The following is a 21465-nucleotide window of genomic DNA, read 5'->3' as shown; positions in this document are numbered from 1 at the left end:
CTAGGGACAATCATGAGAAATATTTTGCTAAACGTAGGGGCGGGTGGGGCGTACTAATTAGGGTGGGAACAAAGTAAGGTGCGATAGTGCACTTGTCAGCAATCTCAGATGGACTGATGTCATCCCGTAGGTTTGTATGGCTGAAATGTCCCTCCGAAAAGCTCCAAACAAGCACGTAGATGTGTGATGTAGCTCATTTTGCCAGTTATCACTTGAGCTTGTGAAAAAGCACAGGCTAAAGGAATTTGGGGGCGCGCAGGTTTTAGAGTGTGCGGATTTCGCCACAATCCAGCAAAGTTTACAAGTTGTCCCCAGACATATGCTCTCGTTATGAGATCACGTCTGGCCCTGTGATACTAGACTTCCACCACAACATTACAGTACCGTTGTCCTAGCTAGCTTGTTTCGCTTGTGTTATCAGTTGCACTCTGGATGTTAAAAACACAGGCTAGAGGAGTTTGCGGGTGGGTTTTAGACGAGGTGTACCCTTGTTTCCTTGATTTCACTGCACTCTAGCCCCAAAAGTTTTAACAAGTTGCCCCCAGACATGTATTCTCGTTGCAAGGGCACATCTTGCCACCGAGACTAGACTTTAGCCAACACGTTACCCGTTTGCCAAGTTGAGTTCGTTCCCCATTACGCATGTCTAACGTTTAGTGGGGGAGTAAGATAGGAGCAGTCATGACTGGGGCAAAGCAGATGGATCAAAAAGGGGTGTGTGTGTGTGTGTGTGTGTGTGTGTGTGTGTAGGCACCTCGTAGAACACAGCTGCTCAGCACTGTCTCTCCAGCAGCCCTGGCTGACAGCACAGAGAAATACGAGGCCCCCCTTAGACCTCTGTCCTGGGAAAGGGGACAAGCCAGACACACAAGCTCACGCAGATGCCCGTAGATACAATAGACGTATGGTATGCTTGATTTCTCATTCTTCTTCCTATTTACAACAGCGCTCTCTATTTACTCCCTAATTCCATCTGCCTCCATTTTCCCGTCACACTCGTCTCTTACCTCTCTCTCTCTCTGTCTCTTTCTCCTTTTCTTTCACTCTCCCACTCCATCTCTCCTGGCCCGTTCCTTTCACACGTCTGTCTTTTAACTCTGTCTCAAGGTGCTTTTCTTCTGCTTTTCCTATCCCCTTTTCTCTCCCCCTACCTCTCTCGCCCTCTCTCTCTCTCTCTCTCTCTCTTTGGTGTGTGCAAACTCCGGTGGAGTTGAGAAAGGCATTCAGCGCCCTTAATCCCGACTCCCTCCATCAGGAATGCAAATGCGTGTGATTGTGTGACCCGCGGGGGCCTGGCAACATCTGCAGGAGGAGCCCCCCTAATATACACACTACACACCCACACACACACATACGCTCTCCTTCTGTCTTTTCGGGCGCTCGCTGGCCGCTGTGATTTCATTGTTTCACTTCGTGGCATGGTTAACCCTGTGCTGGGCCAGTTTTTCCCAGGACAGGCCACTACTCCACGCCTGTCCATCTGGGCCTGCAGACAGACATAACACCTCGAGAGTGCGTGTGTGTGTGCACTTGTTTTGGTACATTTTCAGGACAGAAATGCTCTGAGGATGTAGGAAAAGCAGAGAAAAATAGGGCTAACCTCTGTTAGGACCAATGCAACAATCCTGAGTTAGTGAAATGCTTTTGAACTAAAAGTACAAGTCAGTTTACAAAGGAAAAAGCATTTATTTTGGGTGCTGAGGTTAAGGTTGGGTTTAGAGTTAGGCTTAGAAAATTCTTATTGCAGATACTGTATATATACTAGTGTTCAAAAGTTTGGAATCACTTGCCATTTTAACAACCTGTGTCATTTTATATGCAGTTGTAACTTATGTAATATGAATTTAAATAAGAAACGATTTACCAGGATGCATTTTTAGATATTTTATGAAGTATTAAGTATTATTTAAGTATAAATAAAATGACAAATAAAACACTCATTATCTACATTAATTATGGTGTCAGCTTACTTGCTTTGAGATTTGGTCTCCACTTTTGAAATTTGATGAATTCTGGATACTAATTTTATTAGCAATTAATTCTCAATGCTATACATGTCATTTTTTCATTACAGACACATCCAACGTTTCTTAATTTTTATTTACGGCTTCCTAGTGTACAAATTATTTGAAACTTGTGAAGTGGCACAAGACTATCTATAACCAAAACTGGTTTTATGTTATTGAAAACAGTGATTCCAAACCTGTAAACAGTAGTGCAGTAGTAAAGTGTGTGTGTGTTTATTTATAAAAGAGGGAAAATTTTTTATAAAGGTCAGCATTCGTATGGCTACATAACACCTACATGACTGAAACTTTTATAAAGGCTTATTCCAATATGACATTCATGTCATAACGGCTGTTTTTGTCCATTTTGATGATGTTTCACCTCAGTGTTATGACAACTGTTGGAAAAAACCTTTATAAATCTATATATTTATGTCATTTGTTATGAAAGGTTTATGTAGGTGTTGTGCAGCCTTATTAACACTACTCTTAAATAAAGTATTACAAAAGAAACATTGTTAAAAATTCACTGTAATAAAAATGGTAAAGAACTGGCAGCAGGGCTGCGACGAGCTTACCATTAAAGTAACGGTGTCTTACTGTTGTAAAAATACGGTTTAATACTGTTTTTTATAAGTACAGGTTATAATTGTAATTTAGTATATTTACAGTATAATGACGCTAATGGTTAACAGTTCATTACCTTTTTTGACAGGTATAGCTACAAACTTTTTTTCTGTACAGATTGATTGCTTCTTAATCTTGCCAAAAAATTATCAAGCAGTATATTAACTACAGTAGAGACAGATAATTGACATGGCATTTTCAAAAATGTGACTTAAAACCAAGTACATCTTGCAAAATGTGTTGCTTTGTTGTAAATAAACTCTTTGTCAAATCAGAAAATGTCATTTTTAATTAACTTAGATGTTCCACATATAAAAATATATATTGTTAAAGCTTGGTCTATTTGGATGTCATGTCAACATAAACAAATGAACGTTGAAAATAATCTTTGTGCAACAGTCTACAGCTATAACTACTTTTAGTTTTCAAGCATCTTCTACTGGCTTTGTCAGGTCAACACAAAATTTGATCACAAATTTCCCTCTTCTAGTGTCTTTTATTATTAAAAGTAGACTAAAGTCCTATTCCTGGTAGACCACCATCGGAGTGATGGGAGAGTGATGTTATTTGGTTGCACTGGACACTTGGCCTCCTTCACTGAGTGAGAAATGTCAAAGTAAAAACACCTGGAAACAACTAAGGTTGAATGTGAGACATTTAGCTTGCTGTTTCTCCTTCAATAGACCAGAACCAAGCGCAGTGTCCAGCGCAACCATGTGACATCACACTGCAGTGGTGTCCCACTATTAGAGGCATTTTATCTACATGTTCTAGTTCAGCTGATTATGTTGCATGTCTTTGATATTAAAGCTTGAAGCTGTAGAATGTGGAAAATAGAGAAGTTAAGCCTGGTCAAGAAAGTTGCCTTCACTGGTGATGTGTCCCTCAAGACTGACCACCCAGCGTTTAGTACAGCTTGCTGTTTTCTCACCTGAAACAAAACAAATGAAGAGTTAACCACTGGCAGCATGGATAGTGCCATTTTGCTGAAATACAAAATTGTTGTTGACTTATGCAAGTTTTTTATAAACATACCAAGCAGTAGCAGCCAAGGAGTTGCTGGCAGGCTGACCATCCTCTCCACATCAGCTGCAGCCGCAGCAAACGACTAGAACATATGTCAATTTAATTGTTTAGGCAGAATACCAGCATTATGCACCATGTACACTTATATATATATCCCTCACTGAAGTATCAGTATCACCACTGAACATATTCCTGAATTTCCCCTTTTCAGAGCTGGCTATGGTGAATAGGCTAACTTAATATCAACCACAGTGCTGCAGATGCTTTTATGCACCAGCTGCCTAAAGTACATTAAAGTGGTATTTTGTGCAGAGAGAAGATTTAATGTTTCTCAGTCCAAACTCTGTGTACATAAGACATCTTTTTCTAATGTCAATTTCAATTTTTGTTAGCTAATTGCTCCCTCTCTCTCTCCAGATTCTCTGTAAAGCAGGTTTAGCCCACACAAAACAAATATAACAAATGTAAGTCTACTACAATTGATATATCAACTAATAAATAGATATTAAGGTAAAAGAAACTTACTTTGTCCAGTGTTGCACTGCAAAGCAAGCTTAAGGAAAAATGAAGATAATATCCTGTGAATGCTAAGATAATATCCAGTCTTGCCAGCATTTAATGGCTAGTTGCTGAATATGCTAAAAGGACAAAAAACACAGCCTCCTACAAGAAGATGATCCTGACAGTTGGAAATGTTTTAGACGAGTTTTGAATAAACCTCACAAGCAAAATGAAAAGCCGTACAGTAATATAAAACATGAGAATGGATGAAAATCACAAGGGATTGCCACGCAACTCCTGTAATGCATTAGTTTTATAGGAAATAGCTGTTTTGTAAGGATAACATGATAATACTGTAAAAATACAGCTGCAGTTTGTTTTACAGTAAAGATCCGTTTTTTTGTGCATAACAGAATAATACTGTTGAATTCTGGCTGTTAATTGTTAATTGTTACACTAATTAATACAGTGTACGTACGCTGTATCTCTTGACGTTGTATAAGAAGTGAGTGTGTACGTATATGTGTGTGCGCATGGCTGCAGAGGCCTGCTGTTGGTTCTCATGTGGCTAATTCCGATTTGAGGCCGTAATTGGACAATATATATCCTCAGTGTCCCGCTCTGAGATATGGCAGTGTGTGGACGGCGCCATCCGAGAAAAGGGGAGGGTTGGAAGTGGTGTTAGCCAATAAAAGCTGGTGATTAAATTTGCACCCGCCCCCCCATGCCAGGTATGGCAGTTGAAAGAACTGATTGTTTTGCTTGTCTCTGTTTTCCAAATGATGAATTAAATGTAAAGCTCAACTGACAAAGTGAATCTGCGTCAAAGCCACAGTGGCGCTGATTGAATTACAGTTTCCAAGCCCTCCGCTCTGGCCACATTCCTGCATACACACTCGCGCACACACACACACACATACACACACACAAACACACACACATACACAACACACACACACACACACATACAGCACCACCATGTTCTGCTCCTCTGTGTGCCTGTGTTCTATAGAGCTGGTACACAGGTCAAGTATACAATATGAAGTAGTGGCTGTGTGCTGTGTCCTTGAACTAATGGAGACAGTTAGATTTCTGCATTGTGAGTCATTCTCTCTCTACGCTTGAGCCCACATTAGAGAGAAATGATTGTGAGTATATTATTGATACTGATCTCTGCGTATTCTTTGCATTATAAATGGAAAAACCTGAAAGAAACAGGACTGAGATGAAGGAAAAAGCAAGGCTGCTTGTGTCGAAGAACAATAAAAATAACAACAATTAGCTTATCATGCCAAAATTCATTTGTATCAGTGTGTTTGTTCAGGGCAGTGTGCAGCTTTGCACTGATATCTGTTTCAGTGTGTGTGTGTGTCCTTTTCTACAGCCTGAGTGGGCTACACTGACCCCTAACACTTCTGGATGGGCATGGCTGCTGTGGATTTGTTACACAGTGTAGTGCATTCAAGATACATATTGCTGTTGTCGGGAGAAAACCTCATATCTCCCTTTTTGCCATTTTTCAGTTTTTTTGACATAATTTGAAAATAGCTGTTGTCCTTTACATTGTATGTAAATTTCATGAAGAATGGACCAAAATAAACGACCCAAAATGAGTTGGAAAAAAGTCTGGTTCCATTGACTTACATTAAAAGTAAAGTAGGTTTTTCCTTCTGCTGTAAAGTTATCATTTTGGAGATATGAGTGTTTTCTTCTGACAACAACGATATATGATATGTACAAGAACTTGTACGAGACATAAGCCGATAAAATTCAACTATACAGTCCTATGCAAAAGATTGAATATACCTGGTCGTGTTATATATTTTGTTGATTTTCTAAGTGAAAATAAGTCAACAATCCTCTACAGGGATCAAACTTAAAAATGGCTAAATTTACTTTGCAATTTCTATTTAATTTCTAAAAAATAAAATACTAAATGTGCTGTAACCTTAATATTTTAAGTTCAGCAAATAAACAGTAATTAATTATGTAATTAATGTATTAAAATGTACAGAGGTCTGTTCTATGTATTTTCACAAATCATCAAGTCATGCAGTTTGACCAGGGCTGTCCAAACCTTTGCATACAGCTGCACATGAACCAGACCGATTATGTTGTCCTTCAGTTCTGTGATCATTTAACCCGATTTCTCACTCATAGTTCATTGAATCGAGCGGATATGTTCTATCAGAAGCGCAAATTCAATCGATACCACATTTGTGTTTGTAAAAGAGAATATATTTCATTATGATTTGCGTTTGGTGAGGTTTTTGATGTTTCTTGACTCAGAAAATGAGCAGGAAAGTAAGCAGGAAAATGTCTGAAGTGCAGAATGTGAATTGAATGTAAACAGAATTGCTTAACGCTCTGTGTAATTGCATGTATAATTACATAATTACATTTGCATAGACTAGCAAAAGGTTAAAGTCAGCTTTTACTCGTTTTCTTAAGAGCCTATTGGCTGCTGAATGGCATCTGTTTTTGCAAATACCATGGCAGTGTGGGACAAAGATGAAAGATAAGCGAATGTTTGTTTTTTGTTTTGTTTTGCTTTTTGTTTTTTTTTTTAAACAGCCCATAACCTACTTTTTTCTTACATTTTACTGTTCCCTCCTGAGGTCCACTTGTAACATTTGGGTTGTTTTATACACCAAAAACAGGCATGATTTATTTTAACATGACAACCTCCCACCTATTTATGTGCATTAAAATTTAACAGGCTGTATATATACTGCCTTTAAGACTGATATACATAAATAAGCATTGTTCTGATTGGCTGCCCTCTGTTGTGACTCATTCAAAACACTCCAGGCTGAAACACCCCTATAATTTCAGTGTGAATGGGCGGAGCTAAACAGTTGTAGGCTGGCATAGGTGCACGTACACGTGTGTGTGTGTGTGTGTGTATATATATATAAATAAATAAATATATATCTATATATATATATATATATATATATATATATACGTATTTGTATATATTTGTATATATACATGTTTCTAAGGGCAAAAAAGAAGGATGATTTGCTTCTAATGCTGAATTTAATTTGTCTAGTTGTCACCCTGTCCAATTCACACAGATTTGTTGCAGTTTTGGAGGTATACTCCTGTATACGGCAAAACCAGTCTAATACAGGTTTCCCACAAACTTTGAGCGATTATTGTATCGCAGTATGATTTTCCACCTTCTGTTTTACCTTGACTTACTGGCCTAAAGTGTAATCTGATCAGACTGCGGGTGATTTAAGTTCACTGTATTTGGACTAAACTGTAGCAAGAAACAAGCCGAGACATCACAGCCGCAGCATCACTCGCCAGAATTTAAAAAAAGCTCTTTGCTTTAATAATCAGTTCGTTATTCAATCTGACTGTAGAAAAAACTTAGAAATGCATTAGCAAAGATGTACTTACCACAAGATCTCACCTTACAAATGACGCTGCATCATCACACTATTGTTCTGTCAGTTCATGGCAGGGCACCGCTTAGCTCTGCTCGCTCTCTCTCACAGCCTTGGGTTGTAGTTGTATGTGTATGTATCTGTGTGAGAGACAGTTTAGCTGCAGAACTGTCAAATAAAGTAAAAATACATTTCTCATTCTGTACGAATTAATTAGTGTGACCACCAGAGGAATATGTCACAGTAAAGAAAACCAAAACTGCTGCTGTTGATAATGATTTTAATATTAGATATATTCATAAGGGTCACTTGGAGGCTGTGAATATAAGGCTTACTGTCGTTGGAGGCTGACACCTATCACTGTGTTTGCTCAGTGCAGTATGCAGCTGTGCACTGATATCTGTTTGAGTGTGTGTGTGTGTGTGTGTGTGTGTGTGTGTCCTCACCGTGCTCCCTGCCACGCTTTTGAAACTCAGGCATTAGTTGTCCACGTGATAGCTGTGTGTGTGTGCATGTTTGTAATATATGAATCCTCTTGCATGCAAGGGACAGGCAACAGCAGGGGAGTGTGTGTTTGTGTGTATGTGTGTACATGTGTGTGTGTGTGTCCACGTATGGATCCCCCCCCCCGAAGTCACACGCACTCTTCCTTACACCGTTTATGTTGGAACACCGTCACTGGCCATTGTTAGCAAAAGCGCGATTAATCATTACATTTGTGCAAAGCAGGGGCGCTGTTGCCATGGGGACCCAAATGATCCGCACTGCTTTGCATATCAACAGAAAAGTTTACAATCGTGGCAGAGGGGGGGCGGAGACTTCAACTGAAACCGGCGGATCCGCCCCTAAATAGAATGCACTCTCTTGCACTCTCTCTCTGTCTCTGTATGTAGTGGACAAATAGTCCTCCAACAAAGCCTCCCCTGCTAATCAAGATTGCTCCTAATGACCGGGCCCTGGATAAAAGCTGTGCGAGCACAGAAAAAAAAGTAATTAATGTCTGTTAAGTGGCCCTGAACTCCCTAGAGACTTGCCTTCGTGTCGCTTTAGTGTGGGTTGATATTATTTTGGGCCTGGAAAATATCTTAGATTAGATGAACACATTTTTTTTTAAACCTCAGATCTTTTATTTGAAGAAACGCAGCACATCTGTTTGGTTATTACTCAGTCGCATTACATCACTTAATGCTGGACTGCTGTAGTAATCTGGGAAGACTGTGTGAGGGAGAGATAGGTGACCATAGCTGAGTAGAACTGGTGGTTTACGCAGTGTCTGAGGATTCAACTCATTGCTGTGTTGTCTGCCGAAGCCTCTGGAATGTTCTCTCTGATGGGCTTAGGCCTCGTGCCTTGACCTGCCTAAGGAGGCCCCTCTGACTCCTAACACATCTGGATGGGCATAGCTGCTGTGGATTTATTACACAGTCAGTGTGGAGCGGTCGAGATATGTATATGATTTGGACAAGATCCTACCTTAGCTTGCACGATTCAACTGTATATGAACCGGACGAGGATTGTGCTTCAGTTCTGTGATGATTTATGCCGTAGACGTCACCGTTATCAGTAGAGATAAAAAAAGCATGGTGTAATTAGATGTGAACTATTTCTCACTCATAGCTCATTGAAAAAAGCTGTCGAAGATTCTGAACTTTCAATTGATACCAAATCTGTGTTCGTATGTAGGAGAGAAGATATTTTATTATGATATGAATTGGATGATGTTATTGTTTGTACAGTCCTGTTTTACAGAAAGAAAAACAAGCATTGCAATGTTTTTGACATTTCTTTAGCAATGAAATGAGTGCGATAGTCACGCCTGTCAGTACAAACTGTAAATCGAGTATAAATGCATATTGTAGCTGTCCAAAAAAAGCATATATATCCAAAACATTTAAAGGCAAATTTTTTCTAAATTTCTCCTTAAATCCATCGTTGATGTGAAATGGTTCTGATTTCTTTACAGTGAGGTCAGCAGTGTAAATATGACCATTATATTAACTATCCAAACCACCAAAAAACCTAGATGTGTCTTCTGAGTTTTATATGTAATATGGATAATGGTAAAATAGTGGTAAATAAAAAAATTATGTTTTCTCTGGGGACTGTTTTGCCTTACAACCCCTTCCATGTACCTCTCTGTCATTAATTGATTTTTAAAAATTATGTTTTAGGCCAAAACTTTATCTCAAAACAATCATAAAACAGTGTTTCAGGCATCAGGCAGCGTTTAATGTAATAACTGTCTGTGTGGCAGCTTAAACTGTTCGGTTATCTGGTCCCACCACTGTGAACATTAACAATAGTTGTCTTAGCCAATTGATTATTGAGAAAATCAGTAGAATTCTTCTTTGATTTTTAATGTGCGGTAATGTAAAGTCATTTTGGAGCATTTCTGTTGGTCCTTTCATCATGAAATTTTCACACAATGTTCAAATGTCAAATCCGAAAGAAGCAGAGATGCCTGTTTTTTGGTTCGTTTGTTTTTTTTGGACAGTGATAACAGGCAGTTATGTAGATGCATTTGAATAGTATGACGAAAGTTTAAGCTCTGCTCTTCTAGCTGGTTTCCTCACAGCAGCCTATTGGCTGCCAAATGGGATCTGTGTTTGTAAATACCATTTCAGTATGGCGGTGAGAAACAAGGTTGGCTAAATATAGCAGCTCCGAGAAACATGAGCAGGACAGTAGAAAGCAGTCCCCATTAGAGCTCTCTCTCTCTCTCTCTCTCTCTCTTTCTCTCTCTCTCTCTCTCTCTCTCTCTCTCGGCCGAGTCACATCCGTGAGGAGACAGAGAAGGAGGAAGTGGTCCTTTTCTACTGATCTAGGAGCAGTTTACTGCCCCCAGATCTCAACTTTAACCATTATGAAAAGTGCATGAGTAAGCAGTTCAGCTGGACAGGCTAGTTAAGGGAGTGCGAGTGGGGTAGACTCAGATAAACTGCTCATTATCACTTGCTAGCGGCTAGGAAAGGTCTCTCTCTGTCTCTCGAACGCGCGCACACACACACACACACACCTCTGATGGCCCGGCTCACATGATTTGAATGTCAAGGCCAGATTTGGCCTATTCTCCGCAGTAGCAGGAGAGTCACCCATGTGACTGTATAGATTAGCTTTTAGCTGTTTTCTTTGGTTTCTTAACAGTTGTATAACAGCTTATTAGAGCAGTAGCTGGCAAATGTGGCCACAGTGTGTCGGTTCATCCTTTAGGTATGTATAGCAGTGAAGGGAGGTGGGGGGGGTAATCTCTGTCTCTACACACACGCAAACCAGGCTGAGAGGTGATTCATACACACAGTATGAGAGGAAGTTTTTCTGCTGTAATTACATGCAGTTCTGACACATGTTTATACTGGGCTCTGGCAGAGCTGAGCTCGCTCCGTGACAAAGTAGCACTTAAAATTCCTCCCAAAACATTTATCAGCGCATTATTTTTCTCTCCCCCCGTCTTTTTTTCCGGTCACTCACTGTCAGAAACGGTTGGTGAAAGATCGCACGGTGTGTGTGCCGTCCACGTCTGCTCGCCGTGTGACTCCGTAGCTGGGAGGATAAACGTCCTGCGCAGTCACCGCCTAATACAGCCCAGCTTGGGGGGAAAGTTTCCTTTCATTTATAATATCAGGTGCATGGAAAATGTGTGAAAAGGAAAAAAAGTAGAGGAATTAAAAAGAATCTGTTTACTTTGTCCTCAGTTTAATACCTTGAACTCCTCTAAATAGCTGGGTATAAATGTCAGGAGCGCTTGAGTGTGTTAGCTGGGTGCCAGGGTGCTAGCACAGTGGCTGTGGATGCAGGGAAAGCAGCAGAATCCCATTTGGATGCTAGCTGGCTGACAGTGAGCGCTGTGGTGATATTGAGGTCAGCTGTCCAAAATGATCTCATGTTAAGGAATGGGAGAGTCAGCAGGGTCGCCACAGAAACGCCATGACAACACTTTCTCCCGGCTGATAAGGACTTGCCCTCCTTCCTTTTCCTCTGCTTGGGAAAATGGTGCTGGAGGGGGTTGATCAGGATACTGGCCACTACATGAGCTACACAGGGTGGACAGAGAGGTAGCACCGCTAAGTTACATACATAGGTCTACCACCATGATATAACTGTCCTGTTCATGCATATCATTGCTGTCATAACAAAGCCTTTTTTCACACACACATACAGGTTTGTTTTTATACAGTGCCAGGACAGCTTAGTGTAGTGTACGTCAAATATGCGTTATATGTGTAATATATATTATGTGCATTATACAGTACTGTGCAGATGGTTTTGGCACCTAAGAGCAATTTATATAGTCAGCAAACATTTTAGGAAAATAACAATAACAAGTAACAATAATACAGTAAGTATGTTATTTATATATTATTAAGTGTTTATTTTACTGTTTCCAAACCTATCCTCAAGGAAGCCCGGTATTAGTTACAGTCATCATCCAAAAGCTGGTTTGGGTAACCAGTGCTTCATTATGTTACATCAGGTGTGCTGGTGATGAATTTAACCTGGGGCTGGGGACAACCAGGAGCAATCTGGAACCAAATTTTGTTCTTCAAATTATTATATGTGGTGTTTTTACAGGCAAAAACAATTTTATTGCCACGATAAATGGCTTTAAATAATGAGCTTTTGCATATATGTATTGATATATGTATTTACACCATTTAAAAACACCAGCATCTCATTTCATTGCGTGAGCATTTCATGAGGAATACGCCAATAGGGAGGGGCCTGAATTACCTGGAATAAAATTTTATCACATTTTGTCACAAAAGATTTTGTTACAACAGCAGTGAAGATTTAAATAGAAGATTTATATATAACTCTAGTGTTAAAACGTAACACGTTTCATTCTGTTCTACAACATAAATGTCCTGAATTCAGCCAATATCTTCTGACACTCTGCTTTACTACCACTATCTCTCTCACGTAGCCAGGCACACTAGGATTCATACACGCTCACACACCAAGCTGCAAGCCCCAAACTCCCAAACAAACATTAGAAAAGCTTAAAATAGCTGCTGGGCCGTTTCCTGGATGTCACGGTGGTGCTAGCCGGTGGCTGAACAATCCCTGCCTGTGTTTTTCAGCAGGCTTTGCCGCCACGCACGGGCGTCGGAACTGCGTTCAGGAATTCAGTGCAGGGCAGTGCAGTAGCCGGAGTCGATCCCTCCTGGAGAGTTCCGTTGGGAAAGCGAGCAAACGTAAACAGATAATGGTGCTTGTGCAGGACGGGGCAGGAAGTGGGAGGACTCAGGTCAGAGCAGGGGTTTAGAGTGTGGGTGGGGGTGTGTGTGCTTACATTTGAATGTCCTTAGGTTGGGTCTGAATCCGGTTACCTTTACACCAGGTCTGATAGCTATCTGTTAGCTCTGCAGAGGGTAAATTTGAACAGACGCACACCGTGTGTTTCTGTGTAGGTGATGTTAGCAGATGCACCCAAATGGCATAACTACTAGCAGGGCAGGGAGGACAAATAAACTGGGGTCTGTATCATTACTGGACCTAATGAAGTTGTTGGATAGTTTATATCACACAATGACTCGTGGATGTATGTTAACTTTATAATATGTTTTAACTATAGGCCAAGATTTGACCACCGGCTTGGTAGAGGCAGTAAAATAATGTTGTCTTTTTTATGTAGGACAGCCCATTGTTTTTGTCCTAGTCATGCCAGTGGTACTAGCACCTTGTGCTGGTCTAAGGTAACCGGCTTGCTCCGCTGGGTGTAATCGTGAGTCGCCTGTGTCCAAAACTTCCCCGCCGTCTTGCTTTCACCTCAAAAATCCCCCAGGCGCGGACCCAAAGTAGTGCCACACACACTCTCTCACACACATGCGTATAATTTATGGCTGCCGAGTCCTTGATCAATTGATAGCAGGGAATCCTTTGGTAAATAGAGTTTTAGACACATTGCCGATAGACCTGGGCTATTGATTGGAATGTAAATTAAAAACTTAATCAGGTCTCCGAGATAAGATTTATCTCCGCCCCTAGCAAATTGCAGGGTGGCCGTAGAGACAGGCGGAGCGGGGTGGCGACGAGGGAGCACTGCCCCCTGAGAGAGTGCCAGGCCCGGGTGCGAGCGAGCGAGCGACTGCACGGGTCGCCCTCACTGTTGCTCCATAATGCATGATAATGTGGAGCCTGGTTCCAATCTTATACCCGCACACACAAACAGACTCTGTCTCAGACCCTAGAGTGTGCTAAGAGTATTTGAGATAGTGGATTACATTGTCAGACGGTTGAGAAATCCAGATTGGCTTTAGAAAGATTGATTGTATTCCCCCCCCTCCTCTCTAGATTAAGCTGTTTTGCAATCTTCACCCCTTCAACTAAATTTTCACACACTCTCAGAGCCCGCTCTGTGGGCTCTGATGAAATATGTAAATCGTTAAACTTTTGCCCCATTTCTTCAGTATAAATCCCACACTGGTCATTTTCGCTGTAGAAATTTTCATGTCCATTTATGTACACTATCATCATGTACACATGCTCGGCGCCCCATATTTTATGTGCATTAAGACAATCCCTTTGAATTGCACATTGATTAGATTATGGATTTTCACCTTAATTGCTGTGGGGAAATTTTCTCCGTCTCGACCCGTCTTCATTATTAATATCGGGAAATGGGAAACGCATCCAAATGAAATATCTCGCTGCATAAGGGAAGCCGGCTCGTGCGCCCCGCTTTCCTGCTTTGAGGAGGAGGGCCGGTTTGGCGGCGGTATCTCGCCCGCGAGCCGGGCACGATAACAGGCGTTTAGTGCGATTTTAAGCCTGGCTAGCTTCAGTAGCACCATGCTCCTCAGATCTTTCCCCTTCTCTGTAATTAAAACCAACATTTAGTCTGTGATTAGAGGATGAATTAGGCTCCTCTGTGGGATTATACCGCTCTCATTATCTCTCCTTCATTCTATTGCACATATTCAGGAGAGAGAGGCAGAGAGAGATTGTAGAGCCGACGCTAGCTCACCCGGAGTTAATCTGCAGGTGAGAGACGCAGGACGACTCTCCACAGAAGAGCGGATTCAAGAGGAAAAGGTGGCAGCCATAATTAGCGACCCACACAAATCATAATGCATGGCTGATCATACGTCTGGGCGCCAGGGTTAGCCTTATGCTAACGAGCGGTTCCCAGCACAGTGGAAGTTAGCCTAGCTCCAAGCTAACGGGTAAGGCCACGCCGGCCCCCCGTCCTGCCAGCCGTGCAGAGAGGGTGTAGTGGGAGTCCGTAATAGGCTCTTTGTCAGATAAGCCGTGGAAAGACTCGTTTAGTTAGTAAAAGTGCAGGGGGGATCCTGGCCTGATAAACCCACTGTTTCCCTCTGTAATACCCAACAGCTAAAATCAATAGGCAGGATAATGCTGCTGCTAGTCGTCCAGTCTCCTTTATCTGGCCTTGCTTCAGCTCACATATATAGGAATAGGTGTGTGTTGGATGGGTGTAAATTGGTGGGAGACAAAAAAAAAGTCCTGATCGGTCATTTTTTATTAATTATGTTTTAGTAATTATTTCATTTTCTTTGTGTTGTTTTAGTTAGAATGGTGTATTTTTTGTTCTCCACCTTTTTTTCCCCTCTCTTCGAGGCCTTTGGAAGTGAGCCAGTGTACAAGGGTGCCTGGCATGGAGCAGCATGCATAGATCAGCCTGGCTCTGATGATCTGGGTGTAACTTCCTCGGGAGGAGAATCCATGGCCAATTTTGTGTGTGCGTGTGTGTGTGTGTGTGTGTGTGTGTGTGTGTGTGTGTGTGTTCATACACCCAAGCATAATAGTTTCTTTTCCTTGCTCACCTTTTTATGGTTTGCGAAGTAATGCCCCCCAGGATGAGCCTATTGCACTATGCAGTTCCACTCTGAAACATGGCCCCTGAACACCCACCTCGAACTCCCGACTCAAAGTTAATCATACTAATCAATTAGCGAATTAACGGTAAACTTGCGCTAAAATCGAAAGAAGAGTCAGGAGAAGAAAAACACTCAAATATGGTGCGTGTGCCTCCGCGAGTCTCTTGAAATACTCATTTAAAAGTCAGATGGGTCGGATCGGATTTCGCAGGAGTTTTATTCGTCGTACATCTTCATGTATCAGTGTCGCATGCGCAGACTCAAGAAGAAGATCCGGCTCCATGTTTAGGTTTCAAATGCAAAATAAATTTTATACAGATTCACATACGATGGCGATATTAGATAATTCGCTAAAGTTTCACCAAGTTTTGAGTTCTTTTTGAATACTCTCAGCATGCTTACAATCCGTGTTATAATAAAGTTATAATAAATAAAATCTTGTTTTTCAAAAGTGGTGATCAAACCTGACAAAACTGTAAACAAAAAATTACAGCATATAATCATTTAATAAAGTCTGGATTCTAAAATAATATTAAATACAACTTCTAAAAATGTCTTTTGGTGTCTAGTTTAGAATATTTAAATCCACATTGTGTGTGCCAGTCTTGAGCCGCATGGATGTTAATTAGGGCTACTCAGCATATCATTTGTTTGAGGTTATTGTGATGTCTGCCTTCCCGATATTTGTATCAGAGGTCTGCAACATCCAATCACTGAATGTTCTGACTTGATGAATCTAGGCACACAAACATAAATCAGATTGGATGAAATAAAGAAGGTTGGGTTTTAATCATATAACATCACAGGCTCACTAATGTTAGATTGCGATGGATGTTACAGTCGCAATATGTATTGATATAATTACAATATGATATTTTACCTCATAATACCCCAGTCATGGCAAAAACATAACATCACAATACTGCAAGACATGTTCACGATACACAATATACAGTTGAAACCACCAAATCATACCAACAACTTTGAATACAATGTTTTTTTATTCATCTGCGCTGTGCTAAATCTATTTGAACAGGCCTAATTATGCTCTCTATTTAATGAAACATGCAGATGGTCTTGTTCTTGAAGTGCTGACTGAATCCACAATGTGCTCAGACAGTGGCTTAGAAAAGCATATTAATAATGATAAATATTGTCGTATCACCCGCCCTTATTGTGCAGCCCTAGTTTTAATGCTAACACGGCCCTTTGAGGAGCAGTGTGGAAGTCGACTCTGTGGCCTTCACAGTGTGGCTTTGAAATACAGCCTCAGGTGCTAGCCCAGGCGGAGGGGGTTAGCGCACGACACCCTCACCCAAAGTGCAGTGTATTAAAAAGCAGTCGAGCCCCAGATCCCAGTATATCACGGCAAGAGAGAGCCGGCGATAAGGCCCGCCTGGCCGACCGTGGATCAATGAAGGTTACTGACATCATATCACAAAGTGAAAACCAGAGCTTTACCCCCGGCTATTTATCAGCCAGGCATCGAAAAGGGGAGGGTGAGGAGAGCGTGCGACATTTTCTCTCACTCTCTCTCTCCCTCTCTCACTATATATCTCCCCACCTCCCACCCACCCACCCCTGGGTGACCATGGCTCCCTGATACCGTGTGTTGCGACGTGTATACATCTCTGGTGGAGGTCTGGACGATCAACATTGACGTTCTCTTTGAAAACATCAGTGTAAGAGAGGCGGCCACTGGCGTAGCTCCCCTCTCCTCTTGTGTCAATAGCAATAGTGTGTTTGGGCTCAGAGAGCTATTTCCAAGACCCTTAATTGGCTATTGAATGGTTTCATCTATTTTTTTTAATCAAGTATTTTGATCATGGTTGAAAATATTGAGCGAAAGGTTTGCGTACTGTAATTTCCCATCCTGTAATCTTGTGCCACTCAAAAAAAAGCAGCGTGGAATGATTTCTGTACCGAGCGACAAGAGTGAAAGTCAAGGCATGTCTCAGGAACGTCCGCTTCTGTTGAAACATTTATGACCTTAACCTCTTTACTGACCTTTTAAACCCTCTTGCGGTCTCCTGGTCTCTCTCTCTCTCTCTCTCTGTCTGCCTCATCTCATCAGTAGTATTAACATACGGCTCCCCTGCTGGTCTGCCTCTCATGCTAGTCTTGCGACTGTATACCACGATGTCTGTATATGTGTGTATGTATAAGCGTGTATATGTGTGTGTGTGTGTGTGTGTGTGTGTGTGTTTTGTGCACAGGCTCATGCACTCTCAGGTAGCATATGAGTTCCATTTATCAGCTGCCTGGGGCACAATGTGGAGGATTTCCCCCAATGGGCGAGTGTGTAACTGCTCTGTCAATAGCTGCTTGTCAAGGCTGGGGAGAGCGCAGGGAAAAAGGCCCCTCATTCCATGCACTGGAGCCACTTATTGAGCAGCCAATAGCTATTTACCTCCTGACAAGAGGAGGAAGAGAAGGCCTAAGCCCAGTCAGTGAGTCCTCTCTCTCTCTCTCTCTCTCTCATTCTCTGTAGGCTCTCTCGCCCTGTCTTTCTCTTTAATACGTCTGCTCTTAAGCCAAGTTAGGATATACATCCCAGTCAAAACGATGCTGTTGTTTTAGACATTAATAACTAAGTCACTGTACAGATCAGGTCAGTTTTATGCTAAGCTAAGTGATTGTGTAGACTGTGTGTGAGGGCTACGCTGGGCCTGAAGGTGTCTCCAGAAAGGGTGTGTTTGTATGTGTCTATGTGAGCCAGGCAGGTCGAGGTAGTTCGGAGCGTCCGGTGGCGAGTCCAGGCCTGGGCTTTGTGTGGCGCTTGCTGCTGTAAAGCCCTGCTTCCTCTCTGGAATCTCTGTGTTGACAGAGAGCATCTGGCCTCTGGGAGAACTTCCAGTGCTCCTCTCCACACACACTCTGACCGGTAGGGGTGTCCTGATTCGGTCTGAAAGATTGGTATCAAAACTGATGAGTATTGACTGTAATAAGCATGAATCTAAGCCTTAAGGCTGTGTTACCCACTCTATTTACACATCTGTAATAAATGTGATGTAAACAGACGTTATCTACAGCGTACAGGATTTTTTAGAAGTTTACAAGCAGCCAAAAAGGCAGCCGTGTGAATATTTTTAAAAGTAATAAAAATGAAAACATGCATTTGTAATATGTGTTGTGCCAGTGTTTTGAAGTTAGCTACCTTTTCGTCAAAACACAGTTAGACTAACCAGGCCAATTGGAGTGCACAGCTATAGCACATTTGGTGCTTAGAGTGATATCAGAGTGTTCTTAAAATAACTAAAATTTTAAGCAACTAAAAAATTCAAGTAGCATATTGATGACATCAAAATGGTTATTTTAAAAGGATAGTCCAAAAAACAAAACGTGTCAGTTCAGAAAATCACACCATGTATGGACAAATGACATTAAGTGATTTTATTTATTGTATTAAATAAAACTTTCAAGCAAAAGCGAAAAACTTTCTTTACTTACAATAAAAGTTAATGTAAAAAGAGTTTTTTCAAAGTAATTTTGATTCGTTGTTATCAGTCAAATCGTCATGAAATGTTCACATAAAGTAAAGGGCAGCTGGAGTTTTCATAATATTTTTAAAAAATAAAAAACGACAAAACTGATATAAGATTTGCTCCCGACAGCTACAGTATCTTACCTAAATCGTGTAGTATTAGTATGTTGTGCGGCTCTTTTATCTACAATAAAAGTATTGGATAGGCTTGTGCTGTGTCCCGATCGACATACTAGCACACTAAATAGTCTTCAAAAAATAGTGCAGTACAGTTACAAGTGCACTCATTATTGTAGTAGGTAAAGTATAGAAGTGTAGTTCGGACAGCACTCACAGAATATTCATTCAGGTTGTTGATGAGGTGGGTAGCCTGTTCACTTTATTAGCAGAGTATAGAGGCATGTGGTTTGGAACGAAGCATTAGTATCTGCACAGTAATACTCAGTATTAAAGGAATAGGATTTGGAGGCAATAAAAGCCCTGATCAGGACACCCCTGCTCAGCAGGCCTCAGCATGGCGGTGACCTCCTCTCACAGCGAGCCCAGGTTGCTTCCCATCCAGCGGTCACACCCTGCGAAAAACCCAGAACCCCCCCTCTACCCCCTCCCAGCACTCCCTGCTCCTCACACCTCTCCTCCGCTGGCCCAGCGCCTGCACCCCTCCATGAATGCCTGTTTTGATGGGTATTTCATTTAAGCTGATCTGCTTTGATTCAACAAACAAAAGGAGCTTTCTCTGTGATGTGTGCTTTTTTTTCCTCCCTCGCCTTTCCGTCCGCTTTTGTTTTCTTTAAACTCTCTCAACACTCTCTCTCTCTCTCTCCCTCTCTCTTTTTCTGCGGGTCGAGTGTACTTTGGGCCTGTTGGGACACGTCTGCTGCTCCTGAATCAGAGAGAGAGATTAACCCGTGCTGGCCTGCGCTGTAGACATGCATGTGCACGCACACATACGAACTTCCAAGCCAATCAGAGGGCACCTACTGCCCCTATCAGCTCGCATCACCGGGACGTTCCACACATTAAAGGGAGAAGAACAAGCGCTCGCACACCTTCTGACAAACATACCACACACGCAACAACACGCAGAGGCCAGGGATCCAGCGGGGGGTCTCCAAATTGGAAATGTATTTCATGTTTATTAAGCTGAAATGAGACATTAATTCTGTTTAGGCACAAAGTCATGCTAGAGCAGCATCTTTAAGACGCCCCGCCGCTAAAGGACAGCTGTCCAAACAACAGGCTGGGGAAAAAAAGGACTAGAAAAACATATTATAGAAACGTTTGACAACAGTTGCTCTGTAATCTGGTATTACTTCCACACACAGAAGGGAAGGCCTGGGGTCCTGTCCCGAGCTGGTCTGTGGGGAGATACTAAGGGGGAGGAGGGATAGGCTTCAGATGAGAGGAAGGATGAGCTGTATGTGATCATGTGAACCAGGACCTGACCGATATACTGTTCAGCTGATAAAATTGGTTGATACTAACATTCCATAGATTTATCAGCAGGGGCGAAAATCTCAGTCTTCTAAATGTTATATAAGGAAAACACTTTCAAGAAGACTTAAAGGGGAATTCCACTGATTTTTCTGCGTAATTTAGTGGTTGAGATGTAAACAAAGTCATTCAGAGTGGTTTGTCAGAACTGTTCACAGTGGTGGTGATAGGAACCAGACGTCTGAAGTTTAACGCCTCTACAAGCTCCCTCACAGAACGTTATTAAATGAAATGGTTATGCATAAACTGCCTGATGTCTTATATGTTTTATAATGGTTCTGAGATGAGCTTTTTGCCTAAAACATTTTTTTTATGGTGATAATGGTGAAGAGGTACATTCAGAGAGCTGTAAAGCCAAATAGTCCCTAAAGAAACACAGAGAAATCAGTGTATGAGTTCATTAAACTTGTCGACTGACAGTCAGTAAATACAACTTAAACCACTGCAGTATTTACTATTGGAGTAGCAACTGTAGCAACTATTTTTATACAAAATTCCACCAATATTATTGGTTATCATTTTTAGGTCCTTAAAATCAGTTACAAAATGGGTGATGAAGTCTTTCTCTTCGCTCTGTGGCCAGTTTAATCAGTAGATATGCTGGTTGGACACAAAGAATGAGCAGCATTTGCTTCCTCCAATTGGCTGTGAGTGTTTTAGTGGGCTTCCTTTTTCTTCTCTTAAAGCCTAAGGCCAACGGCTGCCCCTTCGTTCCAAAATATGACGCACTCGCCCTGCTCCTTCATGTCGCCTTTTTCTTCCCATGTCTGTGTCTCCCTATGGGCTCTGTGTGTATGCCTGCTTGTTTTTGTGCATTTTCAGGACAAAATTGCCCTGACTTTCTCGGAAAAACAGGGAAAAAACCTATAATATCATGACCAACAAAAAGTGCTTTCTTTAAAGTGCTACATGATTTTATTTATTTGTTTGTTTGTTTATATTTTAACTGACGTGGCAAGACTGTTTCTATATATATGTATATAAAATCTTAACCTCGTTTTTTTAAAGCTGATAATGGTGAAGAGGTACATATATATATATATATATATATATATATATATATATATTATATATATATTATATATATATGT

General features: G+C 41.4%; 1 protein-coding gene and 1 long non-coding RNA gene across 2 annotated transcripts in view; one reads left to right on the top strand and one right to left on the bottom strand.

The window, feature by feature from the left end:
- The window catches only part of zfhx3 (zinc finger homeobox 3), a 177903-nt gene that overhangs the window by 17371 nt on the left and 139067 nt on the right, over positions 1 to 21465 (top strand).
- LOC118819129 lies at positions 3082 to 7938 on the bottom strand. The gene is made up of 5 exons (XR_005008132.1): positions 7894 to 7938; positions 7572 to 7698; positions 4185 to 4212; positions 3669 to 3741; positions 3082 to 3564 (listed from the first exon to the last, which is right to left on the bottom strand). It is a non-coding gene; the product is annotated as an uncharacterized LOC118819129 (long non-coding RNA).

Source organism: Colossoma macropomum, unplaced genomic scaffold (genome assembly GCF_904425465.1).
Source record: "Colossoma macropomum unplaced genomic scaffold, Colossoma_macropomum, whole genome shotgun sequence".
Classification (NCBI taxonomy): domain Eukaryota; kingdom Metazoa; phylum Chordata; class Actinopteri; order Characiformes; family Serrasalmidae; genus Colossoma; species Colossoma macropomum.
Note: the sequence above shows the minus strand (reverse complement) of the source record. Positions and strands in the feature narration are given on the sequence as shown.